The following is a 16,045-nucleotide window of genomic DNA, read 5'->3' as shown; positions in this document are numbered from 1 at the left end:
TAACTCGCAAAAACACAACTCAATAGAAATGGGTTTCAAATGGATAACATGCCACTGTACTGCAAGACCTGAACTCGGTCAGCTGTTTGTTGAATCATGGACATATGGGCATATGGTGGTCTATTGTCCTTTTGATTTCTTTAAATTTATGTACGAGATTAGGGAATGCGAAAGGGACAGATATGGGAAGCTTGTGGCACAAATTCTCCAAATTGAATGAGGTCCTACAGATTGTGTTCCATGAGGTGTAGCTGCTCCTTGGGTATGTAAAGATGCGCACATTTTCGGCCTCCCCATCATCTTCCCCGTTGAACACTGCTTTTGCTATTGCTGAGGACTTATACTTGAGGCAATTAATTACGCGAGTACATGTGGAGCAAGGCATGTGGGAGCTGAGATGAAAGATGACTTCAACCTTAGGTTGATAAAAGGACCGGTTTAGGTTCTAGTGGTCTTCAGGGATGCTCAATTGTGGTCTGGTGGATAATGACACCTGTTGGGGATGTGGTGAAGTTTGTGGGTCCCTGGTGCATATGCTTAGTGAATGTGATATGATTGCTGTGTTCTGTGGAGAAGTATGGGTCCCCATGGAGCTAAGTATTGGGTGTGAACTCCCAAGAACCCGTTCTGTAATCCTGCTGGGTGGGTTTTCACGCAACCGCTCTTTCACTGTTGGAACTAAGTAGTGGAATTTCAGGGACTGGATTCTTGCAAAATAAATATTATTTGAAAGGCAGATAGAACACCATTCTTGGATGAGTGGTTGAAGGGCCTTTTCTCTCTCGAAAATAAATTGCCAATCAGAATCGAGGTGGTGTCGGGAAATAGAAGGCTATCTGGTAGACTTTCAGTGATCTCAGACTTGCAATGTCCCGGTCTGGTTCATATTTAACATCTCCACTCTTCCCCTTCCCCCCACCTCCTTGCCCTATGAAACTTTCCTATGCCCCATTGTTCCTGGTGGTTGTCGTCCCGTTGTGTGTTCAGTGGTTTTCACTTGTTTTACACTACCCTTTGTTAGATGGGGCTAAAATAGCCACAGCCCCAGATCTGCAGGGTGAGTTGTAATAAAGTAGATTCTGTATGGTTTGTCCCTTTGCCTATGGGACTTCTAGGATACTATGGTATATTTTTGTTTAATGGAAACGGTGACAATGATGATCATGAGAAATGTGTGTCCTGGTTTGTTTATTCAGCCCTTCAGATGTTTGCTGGTTTACATTTTGTAAAATTTTGTTTAATCAAAATAATTTTGAACAGTTTTTGAATTTCACAAATTGTAAATTTTTGTAATGATTTGTACTAGTCTGTTCCAAGATCAGTCTATTCATATCCAGCTTCTCAGTCTTAGTGTCCAGGGTGCCTTCCGGATGATGGGTTTCTGGTTTACGTCATGTCTTTACTTGGTAAGAAAGACAACTACTGTATCTGAATGACCCAATCATACATTTTGGGCTTTTGTTTTAGTTGCATTTGCTTACACTTTAAGGGCTCCATGCCGTCTTACAGTCATCAGAGAACTGAAGAAAGAGGACAATGTGGAAGGCGGAAATAGAATAGTCAGTTGAAGGACAAAGTGAAAGGTTAGAACAGCTTGGGATTTCAAGGCAGTTAATTGACTCTTATCGGACTGAATGAATTCTACTTGAATCCAGCCTTCCATTCCATGTAGCATGGATGAACAAGCGTGAGTTTGGTGAAGATCAACTGTGCAGTAAGTAATAGCTGTATTGATAAGGAAGGAGGCTGATCTTTGACGGCACGAGTAGTGATCTCATTTGTGGGAGTGCTTTCAGCAAGTATTTCGGACCATTTCTTTCAAAGAGGTCCTTCTTTAAGCCTCTTTGGAACTTGTGTGTTGGCCTCCTTTTTTTGTTCTTTAACTCCTTAAGTGCCAAGGGCAAATTATCTCTCGCCCCTCATAATTCTCTGCCTTATCATCATGGCCATCTCTTCTCACCACCCTCCTACCCACCACCATTCCCACTCTACCCCTCCTCCACACACCTCGGCCCTACATCCCAACCTCATCTACCCTCAAATTACTAACACTTCCAATGCCTTTGATGTTGCCCTCTGGAACACCAGATCCATCTGCAACAAAACTGCATCAGTTCTTGATCTTTTTCTTCGTCTTAACCTCCAATTTCTGTGTTACTGAAACATGGGTCCCTCCATACAATACCTCTGTCTCAGCTTCTCTCACCTCTTCCTCCTCCTCATTTGGACATGTTCCTTGTCCCTCCAGCCGCAGAGGTGGCCTAGCCTTCTTTTTCGTCCTCACTTTACCTCCTCTACCTCTTCTGCTTCTCTACCTACATTTCTCTCTTTTGAAATCATGTATACAATCTTTAATTCTCCTCATTCTATTTCTTTCCTTATCATTTATCGCCCCGCTGGAACTGTTGGCTACTTCTTTGATGATTTTGATCATCTTCTTAGCCTCATTACCCCTACCTCTACTTCTTTACTTGTACTTGGTGACTTCAATCTCCACCTCTCTACTATCTCTTTCCTCTCCTCCCCTTTCCATCCTTGACTCTTACCTTCTCTCCTCTCTCCATCCCCTCCCACTCATCAATCTGGCTCAACTATTGACTTAATCTGTAACTCCTCCTTCACTGCTTCTCCTATTTCTACTCTACCCAACTATCTTTCTGACTTTGCCCTTCTCTCATTTTCAATCCCCCCCCCTTCCATCCTCCACCCTCTTTTTCCGGGCTTGATCTTTGCAACTTCAATCCTTCTTTATTCCTCACATCCTGCTCTCCACCCCCCTCTCCCCATTCTCTTCACTCTCAGCCTCTGAAGCCTCTTCAACCGTTTCCTCCTTCCTCACTTCTACTCTCAATCTTCTCTACCCTCTCTCCCCGTTCCTCCCTTCTCGCCGACCTGCACAACCTTGGCTCTCTCCTCACCTCTCCTCCATGCGCTGCCTTCTCGGGCACCTTGATAGACTGGCTCAAACACCCCACCAATTTGCATACCTCTCCTATCACACTTTGACTCTTGCCTCAATTCCGCCAAACGCTCCTATTTCTCGGACCACCTCCAATCTCAATCTTCTCACCCTCGCCGTATCTTACAAACCTTATCTCATCTCCTCTCTCCTTCTACCCCTGATCCCTTTATTGCCTCTCCTCTTACTGCTTCTGACCTTGCCTCCTTCTCCAACAAACCCTCAATCTTCGCCAAACTATCCTTTCCTCTCCTTCTTACGCTACTCCTCCTCCTCCCTACTCCATGTCTTCATTTCTTCCAGTCACTCAATCTGAAGTTTCCCTACTACTCTCCAGAACTCATCTTACAGCTTCTCCTTCTGACCCCATTCCTACCCCCCTCATTCCTAAAATCTACCACCTCCTCATACCCTATCTCACCTCTTTCTTCAATACCTGCCTCATGTCTTCCACTTTTCCAGCTCCTTTCAAGCATGCAACTATTCCTATACTCAAAAAACCTTCAGCTTCCACCTTGCATCCAACTATCGTCCCATCTCTCTTAACCTTTCTCTCTAAACTTCTCAAACGCATTGGCCACTCTCAACTTTCCTCTTTCGTCTCCTGCCTGCCACTCCGTCTGGGTTCCGCCCTCTAAACTCCACTGAAACTGCCCTTACCTCTGTTCTCAACACTCTCCTCACGCCACACCAAACATTCCTCTGTTCTTATTCCTCTCGACCTCTCTGCTGCTTTTGATACCGTCGACCATAATCTTCTACTTAATTCTCTCTCCTCATTTGGCCTCAAAGACTCTGCCCTTCTATGGTTCTCTTCTTACCTCTCTAACCGTATCTTTGCAGTCTCCTGGGGCGGCTCTACCTCTCACACCCTTCCTCTCAACATTGGCGTTCCCCAAGGTTCTGTCCTTGGTCCTTTTATCTTTTCGCTTTACACCTCCTTCTTAGCCCCCATCATTTCCTCCTTCGGTGGCTCATCATTTCTATGCGGACGATACCCAGCTCTTTATCTCCTTCTCCTCCTTGTCTCCTGACATCCACAAGAAGCTTTCTTCCTGCCTCTCTCAGCTATTAAATCTTGGATGTCCTCTCACTTCCTTACTCTCAATACCGATAAAACTGAAGTCCTTTTCTTTCCTGCATGCACTCTCCGTCCTCCTTCTCCTCTTTTCATTCTCTTCTCTTTTCCCCCCTCTAACCTCTCCTTCTCTCCCCATGCGCATAACCTTGGTCTTTATCTTGACCCCCCACCTCTGCCTTTCTCACCATATTTCTCCTACTGCTAGATCTTGCCGCTTTCACCTGTACAACATCTATAAAATGTGCTCCTTCCTAACCTTTCACGCTACCAAACTCTTAATCTCCTCACTCATCTTCTCTAGACTCTTCTACTGCTCTACTCTCTTCTTTGGACTCCCCTCACCTCTCCCCTCTCAAGTATATCTACCACTCTGCCATCCACTCCCTCTGCCTTCTCTCTCCACTTGACTCCATCTCCTATTCTCTCTCCTCCCTAGGTTGGCTCCCATTTCATTCTCAACTCAAATTCAATTTCCTCTCTTGTATTCAAATCCCTCTATGGTCTTGCCCCTCCCCCCCATCTTTCCTCCCTCCTCACTTTCTACACTCCTGCTCGTTCTCTCCGCATTTCCAATCTCTACCTACTCTCCTCTCCACCTCGACCCTGGGCCCCTTCTCGCTTCCGCTCTTTCCAACTCCTTGCCCCTTTCCACTGGAACCGCCTTCCTCTTTCCATCCGCTTTACTTCCTCCTTTACTTACTTTCGTACCTCCCTAAAATCCTACCTCTTTGATTCATCACATTAAATCTTTGCTTCCTTCTACTTCTTTTAGTATTCTCTCCAGCCCTTCCTTTTCCTTTCCTACTTGACTCCCCCTCTCTCTCTCCTTTCTCTCCACTCACTCCTTCCTTATATACTGTACGTTTCTCACCCTCCTCTATTCCTTCCTTCTCCTTACTCCCTCTGCCTCCTCTCATACTTCTCTCTCCTTTCCTCCCACCCATTATCTCTTCTCTCTCCCTGACCCCTCCCTCCTACCTCCTCTTCCATAATGTAAGTTGTTTTTTGTACTGCTTTCTGGTTTAATTCAATTGTTATGTAATGCTTGCTGTATATTGTTGGTTCCTCTTGTAAAGCGTTTTGGATTAAAACGCTATATAAATTCAATAAAATACAAATACAAATCTCGTCCTTGGATTACCTCCCTGTTGCCAAGGACGACATACCTCCTTGACACTTAAGGGGTTAATGAAACAGAAAACGTTAGAAGGCATTGAATGGCGAAATACAAAAATCACCAATAAAGGCCTTGGCACTGGGGGGAAAACCCATGGCAGTTAAATGTTTAAATAAAGCTTTACATAGATCATATGTTACACACTAATAAGCATTACATATAAATATTATAACAAACAAAATGTCATATCAGAATGAAAACAAATAAGCAAGACGTTAATCTTATATTGAGCACCAAGAGTCCAGATCAATCCTTCACACCTGTCAAATTCAAGAGTGTCCTCGGAACATGCTTGGGAAAGGCTGGGGTCCGTTTTACTGAGACAAATGGGAGTGACCTATTTTTCCACACTGCAGTATTTGAGCATCTTTGGTTTATAGAATAGCTCTTCTCTCTTTCTCCAGCATGGGGTCTGGCATGGATTCACATGCTCATGAATATTCCCCGTCGTCAGGCCGGGAATCCTCGGTAAAGAAAAAATCAGTATCAGTTTTGTTTCTGATCTGTCTCTCAGTAGTAACCAATCACTGGTCTCTGGGTCATGTTGCCCCCAGCCAATGACTGCCCTCTCCCTAAGACCCGCCTCTGGCAGCCATCTTCATATTTTTACCGCACGCTTAAGTGTTGGGAGTCCTCGTGTTTAGCGCTCGAGCTTTTTCAAAGAGAATTTCTCATTTTTCAGTCAAATAGAGCCTCAAGCTCCACCATCTCTACATCCGATTAATGGGGATCCGTGTCTGATTTTTCTACGCCCCTCCAGGGTGAAGATTTCGTCGAGTTACGCTTCTTGGAGGATTCCAGAAGTTTCTGCGGCCTACCCGAACATGGCCCAGGAGAAAGGAAACTCGACGCCCGGAAAACTGTTCAGGGTTTGCCCTGGATGCCAGCTGCAGAATGTGTTCAAGGAGGACGACCACTCGAAATGTCTCTACTGCCTTCATGAGGACAAAACGCACGTGGAGAAGGACTGTGCGTTTTACAGGAACATGTCGGAACGGACCATCAGGGACCGACACCTTCGTCTCTCCAACTGGCTGGAAGGAAAGAGCCCGTCAGGTGAGAAGTAGTCCGAGCGGTCTTCTAAGTCCTGAGAGGGCGCCCCGGCGACGGGGGCCCAAAAGAAGGCAAAGCACCGTGAGTCGGCGGGCACCGGGAGCGCCGAACGGTCGGGCTCTTCGGCTGCCAGGCAGGGCGCGCCTTCCCCGGCACCATCAACCACGAGCCAACGCTCTGGTTCGGGGAAGAGGAAATCCGAGAACCCGGGTAAGCTTCTGGAGAGGCCCCGGTCGATCTCGAAGGATTCAGCCGAGGGGGAGCGAGGCGGTGACCCTCCCCCCAAAGTGAAGGCCTCAAGCACGCCCAAGGTGGTGAGATCCTTGATTCACCCTGCCAAGGCCTCTATCGAGGAAGTTGCGGCGGCCCTGGCGCAGCCTGTGGAGGCTACACCAGTGGAGGCGACGTCGGGGCCCAGAGTATCCCTGCCTCCGCGGAGGGAAGCCTCTTTCAGACCCATCGTAAAGGCCCCCGTGAAGACCCGGCGGACAAAGATGGGAGGGCGGGTAGCCATTGTGAACACAGACACAGCATCCGAGGAGGAGCTGGTAGGAGTCTTCGAGGGCCTTGACAAGGGCGTCGAAGAGGCCCGTCCCCACGGGAGGGATCCCAACGAAGGTGACGACGAGAGTGACGACGGCATCGGTGAGGGTCCTAGTCACCCGTCGCTTCCGGAGCCGCAGGATAACTTGGCGGCCATTTTATTGGCGATACAATCCTTATGTTCGGAGATGAGGACGAGATTGCCCTTACCACCGACGGAGGATCCCGAGCCAGGCTCGACAGAGGAGCCAGCACCGGAGCCAGGCCCGGCGGGAAGCCCCCCGAACAAGAGAAGACGGATCCATCTAGCCTCGCCTTTCCAGCCCTCGCGGCCTGCTCAGCCTTTACCCACGTCCCCCGTCTGTGGGGATGACACGGGAACGGACACGGCCACAACGGGTACCGACAACGACGGCGGTGACGACTGGATAGAGCTCCCATCGCCCCCAGCCCGGGCCTCCCGATCTCGTCGGGCGGGATCTTTCCATGCAATGATTGCCAGGGCATCCAAGCTTTTTCAGCTCTGCCCCGAAGAGAAGAAGAAAGGTTTCCTTTACCAACGGCGCGAGGCCAAGAGGAAGACATTCCTCGCCGTGCCGCTACTGGATGACATCTGGGAAGAGGGTCTCACCCTTCTCAAGAACCCGTCTACGCCGCCTGCCAAGAGAGATCGGTACAAGAAGAAGTACTGGTTCCCGACGTGGCCCCTTTGTGCCTTGGGGCACAACCGACCCCTGACTCAGTTGTCTCAGCGGCGGCCAAGAAGAAAGCGGGGTGGGGGCATCGGTCTCAACGTCAACTTCCCCACCGGACGGCGAAGGAAAGAAGCTGGACGCAATGGGACGACGAGTTCTCGTCGGCGGCAACAACGATTAAGGCGGCCAACGCCCTCACGATCGTGGCCCGCTATGACAGGGAGTTATGGTACAAGATCGCCCCCCTGTTGGACTTCCTACCGGATGACAAGAGGGCCGAGGCCCTGGAGATCTTGCAAGAAGGCGAAGTGGCGTCGGACCACGCCATTACGGTGGCAACAGACATTGCCGACACAGGTTTCCGCCAGCTATGCAACGGCGTTTGCCTTAGACGACGAGGGTGGCTCAAGGCGACGGATTTCCGCCAGGACGTACAAGCCAAGGTTTTGGACATGCCGTTCGACGGGAACAATCTGTTTGGGAAAACAGTGGATGAGTCCCTCCAAGCCATACAAGGCGGACAAGGAGACAGCTAAGGCCCTAGGCGTTCTCCGGCAACGAAGGCCGTCCTTTCGGAGTACCGGAGGCAAGCAGGGTGCCTCCAAGGGATTCGGCAGTGGCTCCTCTCCGTACCGCCAAGCGGCCCACTCCTCGTCGCAAGAAGCCTATAGAGGACGAGGCAAGTCGGGTGGACCCCGCCATCGTCGTCAGGGAGGCCAAGGCCGCAAGGCGTCCTCCAAGCAAGATTGAACCGACAGCGGTGTCGGGCCCCCACCGAAGCACCCTGGTGGGAGGCCGGCTGGCGAAGTTCGTCAGCGTGCGGGAGTCGATCTCCACCGACTGTTGGGTGCTGGACGCCCTGGCCCAGGGGCACGCCCTCGAATTTCTAAAAAAGTGCCCCCGCATTCCACCCGTGGCCAGGAAGGAATATCACGTCCCTCAACTGCTATTGGAGGTAAGGGCGATGCTCAAAAAAGGTGCCATCGAGCTCGTCCCGAAGAGGCTCCAGGGCTCTGGAGTATACTCAAGGTACTTCCTCGTAAAAAAGAAGACAGGAGGATGGCGCCCCATCCTGGACCTGCGACGACTGAACAAGTACATGAAGGCACAGAAGTTCTGGATGGTCACCCTCCAGCACGTGCTGGGACAGCTGGAGGAGGACGATTTCCTGTCGTCGTTGGATTTGGAGGATGCGTACTTCCACATCCCCATTCTAAAAGGACACCAAAAGTTCCTCATGTTCGTGGTCCAAGGATGGCACTACCAGTTCAAGGCCCTCCTGTTCGGTTTGAAGTCGGCACCCAGGGTGTTCCCCAAGTGCCTCGCACCGGTGGCGGCGCGGCTGCGCCTGCAGGGGATCCAAAGTCTACCCCTACCTGGACGACTGGCTCATCCGAGCAAGGACAAGGGAGCTCGCCGTAGATCACACAGCGAAGACCGTCCAGCTGCTCACGGACCTGGGATTCTCCAACTTGCCCAAATCCCACCTGGTCCCGTCGCACTGTTTCTGGGAGCCAAGCTCGACACAGTGGCGCGTCTGGCCTCGCCGTCGGAGGAAAGGACGAAGGCCATCCTGGGCAAGGTGCAGCGTCTGCTGGCCACGGACGTGGCCAGGGTGAGGTCCATCAAGTCCCTCCTCGGGACGATTTCCTCCTGCATATATCTCGTGCTCCTGTGCAGGCTTCGGATGTGCCCTCTGCAAGAGTTCCTCGATGTCCGCTGGATCCAAGCGACTGGCGGCTTCGAGGACAGGATCCCGATCAACGAGACTTTCCGACGAGCGATTCGGTGGTGGGGCACCCACGCTCATCTGACGGCGGGCACAGACTTTCAGACCCCATCCCACCAGATAACGGTGACGACATATGCTTCCCTGGAAGGGTGGGGAGCGCACACCGGAGAACTTTACGCAAGAGGCCTTTGGCTCCTGGAGGAGAAGACACTCCACATCAACATCCTGGAGCTCCGTGCAGTGTTCTGGGCCCTCGGGTCCTTTCTCCCGTCCCTCAAGGGCAAGGTGGTGAGAATCTTAACCGACAACAACACCACGATGTTCTACATCCGGAAGCAGGGAGGAACCAGATCACCAGCCCTCTCCAAGGAAGCCCAGGATCTGTGGCGTTGGGCCGTCGCCCAAGGGTTGTTTCTGGTGCCCTTTCATCTGGCAGGGATAAAGAACACCATTGCCGACTCACTCAGCAGGGAGCTGCGCTCGTGCCACGAGTGGGAACTACATCAGGATCAAGTGGATTGACTCTTCCGACGATGGGGAAAACCGCAGATCGACCTGTTCGCGACGGCGACAAACTCTAAGTGCCAGAGTTTCGCCAGCAGGTTTCCCCAGCCGAGGAGCATGGGCGATGCTTTCTTGTTCCCCTGGGACGGCCTGTTCCTTTATGCATTCCCTCCGTTGCCATTGCTGCTCCGACTCGTCTCAAGAGGTCCCGGTGCAGGATGATCCTCGTCGCACCGGCGTGGCGGAGGCAGATCTGGTTCCCGGACCTTCTGGACTTGTCAGTGTCACCACCAGTCAAGCTGCCGACGGACACGGATCTTCTCTCCAGAGAAGGAGGCGCCATACTTCATCACGACCCGGAGTCGCTGAACTTGCAGGCCTGGCTCCTGCAGCACTAGAGTTTGGAGGGTACGATATCCCGGCTGACTGCAGAGAGGTCCTTGCAAAGGCCAGGGCGTCCTCAACTCTCAAGTGCTACGGACATAAGTGGAAGAGGTTCTCTGTCTGGTGCCGTGCACAGAAGATTAACCGTCTACGGATTTCGGCCCCTCAAGTGCTGCCGTACCTGCTGTCGCTGGCCAAGGCTGGACTGGCTCCCGCCTCCATCAAGATACATCTGGCTGCGATCTCCCGATACACCAGAACCACGGGACAGGCGTCCTTGTGGTCCCATCGCCTGGTGAAGGAATTTATGAAGGGACTGTTCCGATCGTTCCCGCCGGTGGAGGCCCCCGCCCCGGCATCAGAGCTCAATGTGGTGCTAACCAGGCTCATGGGGGCGCCATGCGAACCCCTGCATTCGGCACCGTTGAAGTTCCTGTCGTGGAAGACTGCGTTTCTTGTGGCCATCACCTCCGCACGACGAGTGGGAGAGATCCAGGCCCTATCCTGCAAGCCTCCATACTTGACTTTTCACGACACGAGGGTGGTGCTGAGGACGCACCCCTCTTTTATGCCCAAGGTGCCGTCAGACTTCCACCTCAACGAGCCCTTGGTGTTACCTGTTTTCTTCCCGTCGCCTTCGTCACCGGCCGAGAGAACTTTGCACTCGCTGGATGTGGCTAGAGCGCTGAAGTTCAACGTGGACCGCACAAAGAGTTTTCGGAAGACATCACAGCTATTTGTGAACTTTGGACCTGTGAACCAAGGGAAGGCTCTCTCGAAGGCTTCCATTTCCAGATGGCTCTCCGGCTGCATCATGCACTGTCATCGGTTGGCAAACTGACCATTGCCTGGCCGTCACAGAGCCCATTCGACCAGAGCTATCGCTGCTACCACGGCTTTCTTGTCTGGTGTGCCCCTGCTGGACATCTGCAGGGCTGCTACGTGGAGGTCGACGCACACCTTCACGAGATTCTACTGCGTCGACTGGGATTCCAGGGAGGAGTCCAGGGTCGGCCAAGCGGTGCTGCGCAACCTGTTCGCCAAAGGTGAGCCTGGTGAGGAGGTAAGAATTGCTTAATGTTGACCCTTTGCCACCTCCCGTTGGTTGTGCATGTGTACTGCTATGTATTCTTATATTCATGAGCTTGTGAATCCATGCCAGACCCCATGCTTGAGAAGGAACAAGTTGCTTACCTGTAACTGTTGTTCTCTGGCATGGATTCACATGCGAACCCTCCCTCCTACCCCTCTGCAGCTGTTCACTCTGTCATACTGCCACTTTGCGTGCTACCAAATCTGAAGATGGCTGCCAGAGGCGGGGCTTAGGGAGAGGGCAGTCATCATTGGCTGGGGGCAGTATGACCTAGAGACCAGTGATTGGTTACTACTGAGACAGACGGATCAGAAACGAAACTGATACTGATTTTTTCTTTACCAAGGATTCCCGGCCTGACGACGGGGAATATTCATGAGCATGTGAATCCATGTAACTTGTTCCTTCACACTCCATTAAGTGAAACCAAGTTTTTAGGGAACCTGGTATTGACTAAGTCTGAAATACTTTTCATGGCCAACACCTCCCCGACCTTGACCCACCAGAAAGCTACAATTGTGCTGTTTCCAAAATGAAGCCAGTGCCACGCGAGCACCGTTCAACAAATGTGTAATTAGCATGGCTGACAGACATGACTTGGAATTAATTCCTTCTGCTTCTTGATCCAGTGGATTAATTGGAAGTTGGACACCTAGGATCCCTTTAATGTGAGCAGGGACCTCTTTCCCAATGGATTTGGCAATGGGACATTACGATCAAATATGACCTAAATCGCCCAGAATCCTCCAAAAGGTATGTGACACATCAGGATAGGATTTTTGCTGCATTAGGGAGGTATGTACCATCCAAGCAGATCTTTTGTGGTCAAAGTAATTGTGAAGGATTCGTGTGGTGTTTACCATATCAGATTGGGACTCTTATGGGCTCTTAATTCCTAGCTCTTGATCCAACCTGGTCATAACCTGAAGTTCATTCTTTTCTGAGTTGTCCAATATCGTATATAGTTGGGAGGTATTTTCTGTTCATATGCTCTTAGCTTCTGTTAACTGCAGTCCTCTAGGGGTTCCAGCGTCCCTTGCCATTGTCCTTTTATGAGTAAACCAGTGAGACAATTGCACATAACACAAACTCTCCTCTTACCAAGGCAGTACTTTGTCTTAAATTCAAAAAAAGTTTGAGGTTTCCCTCCAGTAAGGTGCTGTAAGTTTGATTCTTGGATCCCCATTCTGCATAGCTTTTTGTAGCCATCACTGTCAAAAATTCTGGGTTGCCCATAATGGGTGATAGGACCCAACCCTTTACTAATATTAATCATGCCCAAACTTGTCACAGTAAGGTAAGGCGCATGTCACAAAACTCATACAGTGCCGTGTGAAGAAGGGTTATCTTTATGCTGGGTACCCTCCCCAGCCATATTTCCTGAAACCCAACACTAGAGATCCTACTCACTAGACTTCCATAGCACCAGAATATTTGCTGTATATGAAGTGTGATATAAAGCAGTAAGTGTTACTCCCAAATATTATTATTCAGCGCAGGAGACCTGATTCGATCACATTCAACACTTCAGCTGTAGAATAATTAATGGTTAACTCTGATACCTCCTGTAATCTAAATCAATCATTGTTGCAGGGAGAAATGTACCTTGCTCCCTGAGGAACAAAACGGCATATGCCGCTTTGAGAGGAATGTTGACATAAGATCCCATGAATTAGGTAGTTGCCATAGAGATTTGTGGCCCGAAGATCCAATGCTGAGGACAAATACAAGCGTATGGGTTACTAGTTAATTTGCTGAGCTTACACTGATAATGAGCATACTCCAAGGTCAACCCCGCTCTTGTATGTTCGATTAGAAAGTTAGCTAGAACAAGTTTATCGAATCTGCGTCCAAAGCCAAGTGCATCTACTAATGATTTGTTTTCTGAAAATGTTATGTTATTAAATGCCTTCGGGACATTGAGCGCTACAAGGGCATATTTCTGATAAATATTTTCTCTCCAGCCACTAAATTGTTTTCTCTCTGATTGTTCTTGTGTGTTGCTTTTGTATTAATGTTTTTTGGGTCCCATGAAAGAGGGAAGTATCTGCAGCCCAATGTTGTCAATGACTTTAGTGAAAATCTTTGCACCCCAATCAGGAGAGAGATTGTACAATATGATGCATAGTAGGAGTCTGCCTTCCCCAGCTTTAGCAATATTTGTAATGAACTCCGACATAAATGAGGAAACCGAAAGCGATGATCGATATGAATTGAGTACCTCAGTTGGTGCAGATGTTAGTATCACATTAAAGGATTTATAGTACAGGTTCAAGAAGATGACTTGATGTGTCTGGTCAACCAAGGCGGTGTTGGAAAAGTTCTGCTATTAGATCTGTCGGCTGCCTTTGACAGTCGACCATTCCCTCATCTCCCGGCTCGCTGAGGAATGATCTCTGGCCAAGTCCTCAAGTGGTTTACCGCTTTTTTAGTGGATCATTCCCTGTCAATTTCTCTCCCTCCTTTCTGTTCGGCTCCCGCCCTTCTCTCTTGTGGGGTCCCTTAGGGATCAGCACTCTCTCCCATCTTATTTAATGTCTATATAGGATATCTCCTGCTCCTCATTTCGGCCCACGGGTTCCGCGTTTATTCATATGCTGATGACACCCAGATTCTGGTTCGTCTTGGTACTACCAAATCTAAAACGGCCTCGCGATTAAGATGCTGCCTTGAGGAGCTGGGATCATGGATGTCACTGAACTGGCTGAAACTCAACAGTAGTAAGACCGAGGTTTTAGTTGTGCTCCCCAACTGTTCTGGACGACTGATTTCTGGCCTACTTCCCTCTGCCCCCTTTGTATACCATTCACCTCTGTGTGCAATCTCGGTATGCAGATTTCTGCTTCACTGACCATGGATGAACAGTGCAGTATGTAAATCCGGCCATTTTAAACTTCGGATTCTCCGGAAGGTACTTCCTTTCATTCCTACAGCTAATCAGGCCCTGGTAGTTGCAGCCTTGGTCCTAAGTGTACTTGACTATTGTAATTCACTCTATCTGGCCCAGCCTGGCTATCTAACTGGCCGGCTGCAACTACTTCAAAATGCTGCAGCCAGATGCATCCTTCGCCCTCCTTTTGGTGCTCACATGACCCCTCTATTGAAACAACTGCACTGGCTCCCCGTTGCACACCGGATCATATTTAAGTCCATGTGTATAGTGCACAGAGCATTCTATGGGGCTGGAGCAGAATTTCTGCAAATAAAATTCTCCTGCTACCCGTCTACTTGTGCCCTCCGCTCATTAGCCACTCTTAGAGTGGTGGTGCCTTGTTTTTAGCTAGCTCGTAAAGGGGGACATGCCTTTTCAGTGGCTGCCGCCAAGGCATGGAACAACTTACCTCTGCCCCTACGGTAGATTGCTGATCACCTGACCTTTCGGCGGAAACTGAAGACTCTGCTCTTTTAATAACAGCAGCCTGGATCTCACTCCTCATCTCCTCCTTAGCGCCAAGATACCCTTGGGTGTATGTGCGCTCGACAAATCTCATTAATATAACAAGAAGCCAGCAGGTTCCAATGCCTATTGACTGGGAGGGACAGTATTATTTCCACTGCTTTCCAGGAAATAATGCCTTCAAGGAAGGCCCCTCCGACATTTAATTCCATTGTTACAGTGTGAAGTTTTGCATCACTGAAGAAGTCTCATTAGATTCCTAGTCGCCACCATCTTCTTGACTTGTAAAAAAATGCATGCCCTACAGTACTTCCAAAAGACAATCTTTAGTTTAAGCGTAGACTCTATGTGTACATTCGTGGGTCATTTTGGCGCCCTACAACAGACTGTTACTTGTGAACAGGCCTTATACTCATGCCACCAACTCCTGGTTTACTTGGGTATGCCCTGAATTTTCATTGTGTGGGCATGGATTGTTATGTGCATTTTCCTGTTTGGCTCGCACTAGATCCATCTGTTTGAGCAAAGCCATTCACTTAGTCTTTTGTTCATTTGCTTGATCGCAGATGAGGCCCACTACCTCTGTTTTCAGCTGCAAGAACATGGCTGTCTGATCAGATATGTACTTGGTTAGGCCTGCCTTGCTCTATTTCTTTTTCATTACTTTTGTCCGTAATAAAGAAAAAAATCATTTTTAGTGGCCAGGGCTTCTGTCTCGAATTCTCTTTGGGAAGGTGTGTGGACTGGTGCTCTTGATTATGCTTTTTCATCTGCTTCTGTGCCATCCTAGTGTTTCTGTTTGCCAGCTGCAGCCCTATTTGTTTCTCCAGGCATTGTCTAGCTTATCAGAGAATTTTATGCTGTGCAGACAGGACAGCTGAGTTGAGGTAACTGGTGAGACAATTTCACAACCGTGGGCAAAATCTCCAGGAAGGAACTTGGAAAAACACCTAAATGTTATGTACACTCAGTTGATTCCCTGTGGCCACTTAGGCCTGCTTTCTGCTTTGCTCAGAATCTGGATGATTGCCTCACCCTCAGGGAACCAGTGTATGTGTTTCCCCCTCCTAGCAGTCAAGCCCCCCATGGAGTAGAATGCCTATAATAACACTGGTTGTCAAAGCACTGCTGGAGGCCAGCACAGCTTTCCAATTTGCAAGACGAATGTGGATTGCACTGGAGAGACAGCAGAATCCGAGGGTGGTTGCAAAGGATTGGGGGAGGGGGAAGGGGAGTGATGGTGGATTCATTCTACCATACGTATATTTCACTTGGAGTCCTTTACTTTGAGATTTGAAGTGGCCTGCATGAGTCTGGTGATTGAAAGAGGGAGTTTTGAAATTGCTTAAGAGATGCAATTCGAAATACTTTGCAAATTAATTTCCAGGCATACCCGAAACAGGAATTCACAATGTCAAAACATGAAG

The 16,045-nt window shown here is 49.5% G+C and overlaps 1 protein-coding gene across 4 annotated transcripts in view; it reads left to right on the top strand.

The window, feature by feature from the left end:
• The window catches only part of PIK3CB (phosphatidylinositol-4,5-bisphosphate 3-kinase catalytic subunit beta), a 2,502,085-nt gene that overhangs the window by 494,062 nt on the left and 1,991,978 nt on the right, over positions 1 to 16,045 (top strand). The gene's annotated exons all lie outside the window — the stretch shown is intronic.

Source organism: Ambystoma mexicanum, chromosome 10 (assembly GCF_040938575.1).
Source record: "Ambystoma mexicanum isolate Mex_15411 chromosome 10, UKY_AmexF1_1, whole genome shotgun sequence".
NCBI lineage: Eukaryota > Metazoa > Chordata > Amphibia > Caudata > Ambystomatidae > Ambystoma > Ambystoma mexicanum.
The sequence above is the reverse complement of the archived record's forward strand: the minus strand, read 5'-3'. Positions and strand labels throughout refer to the sequence as shown.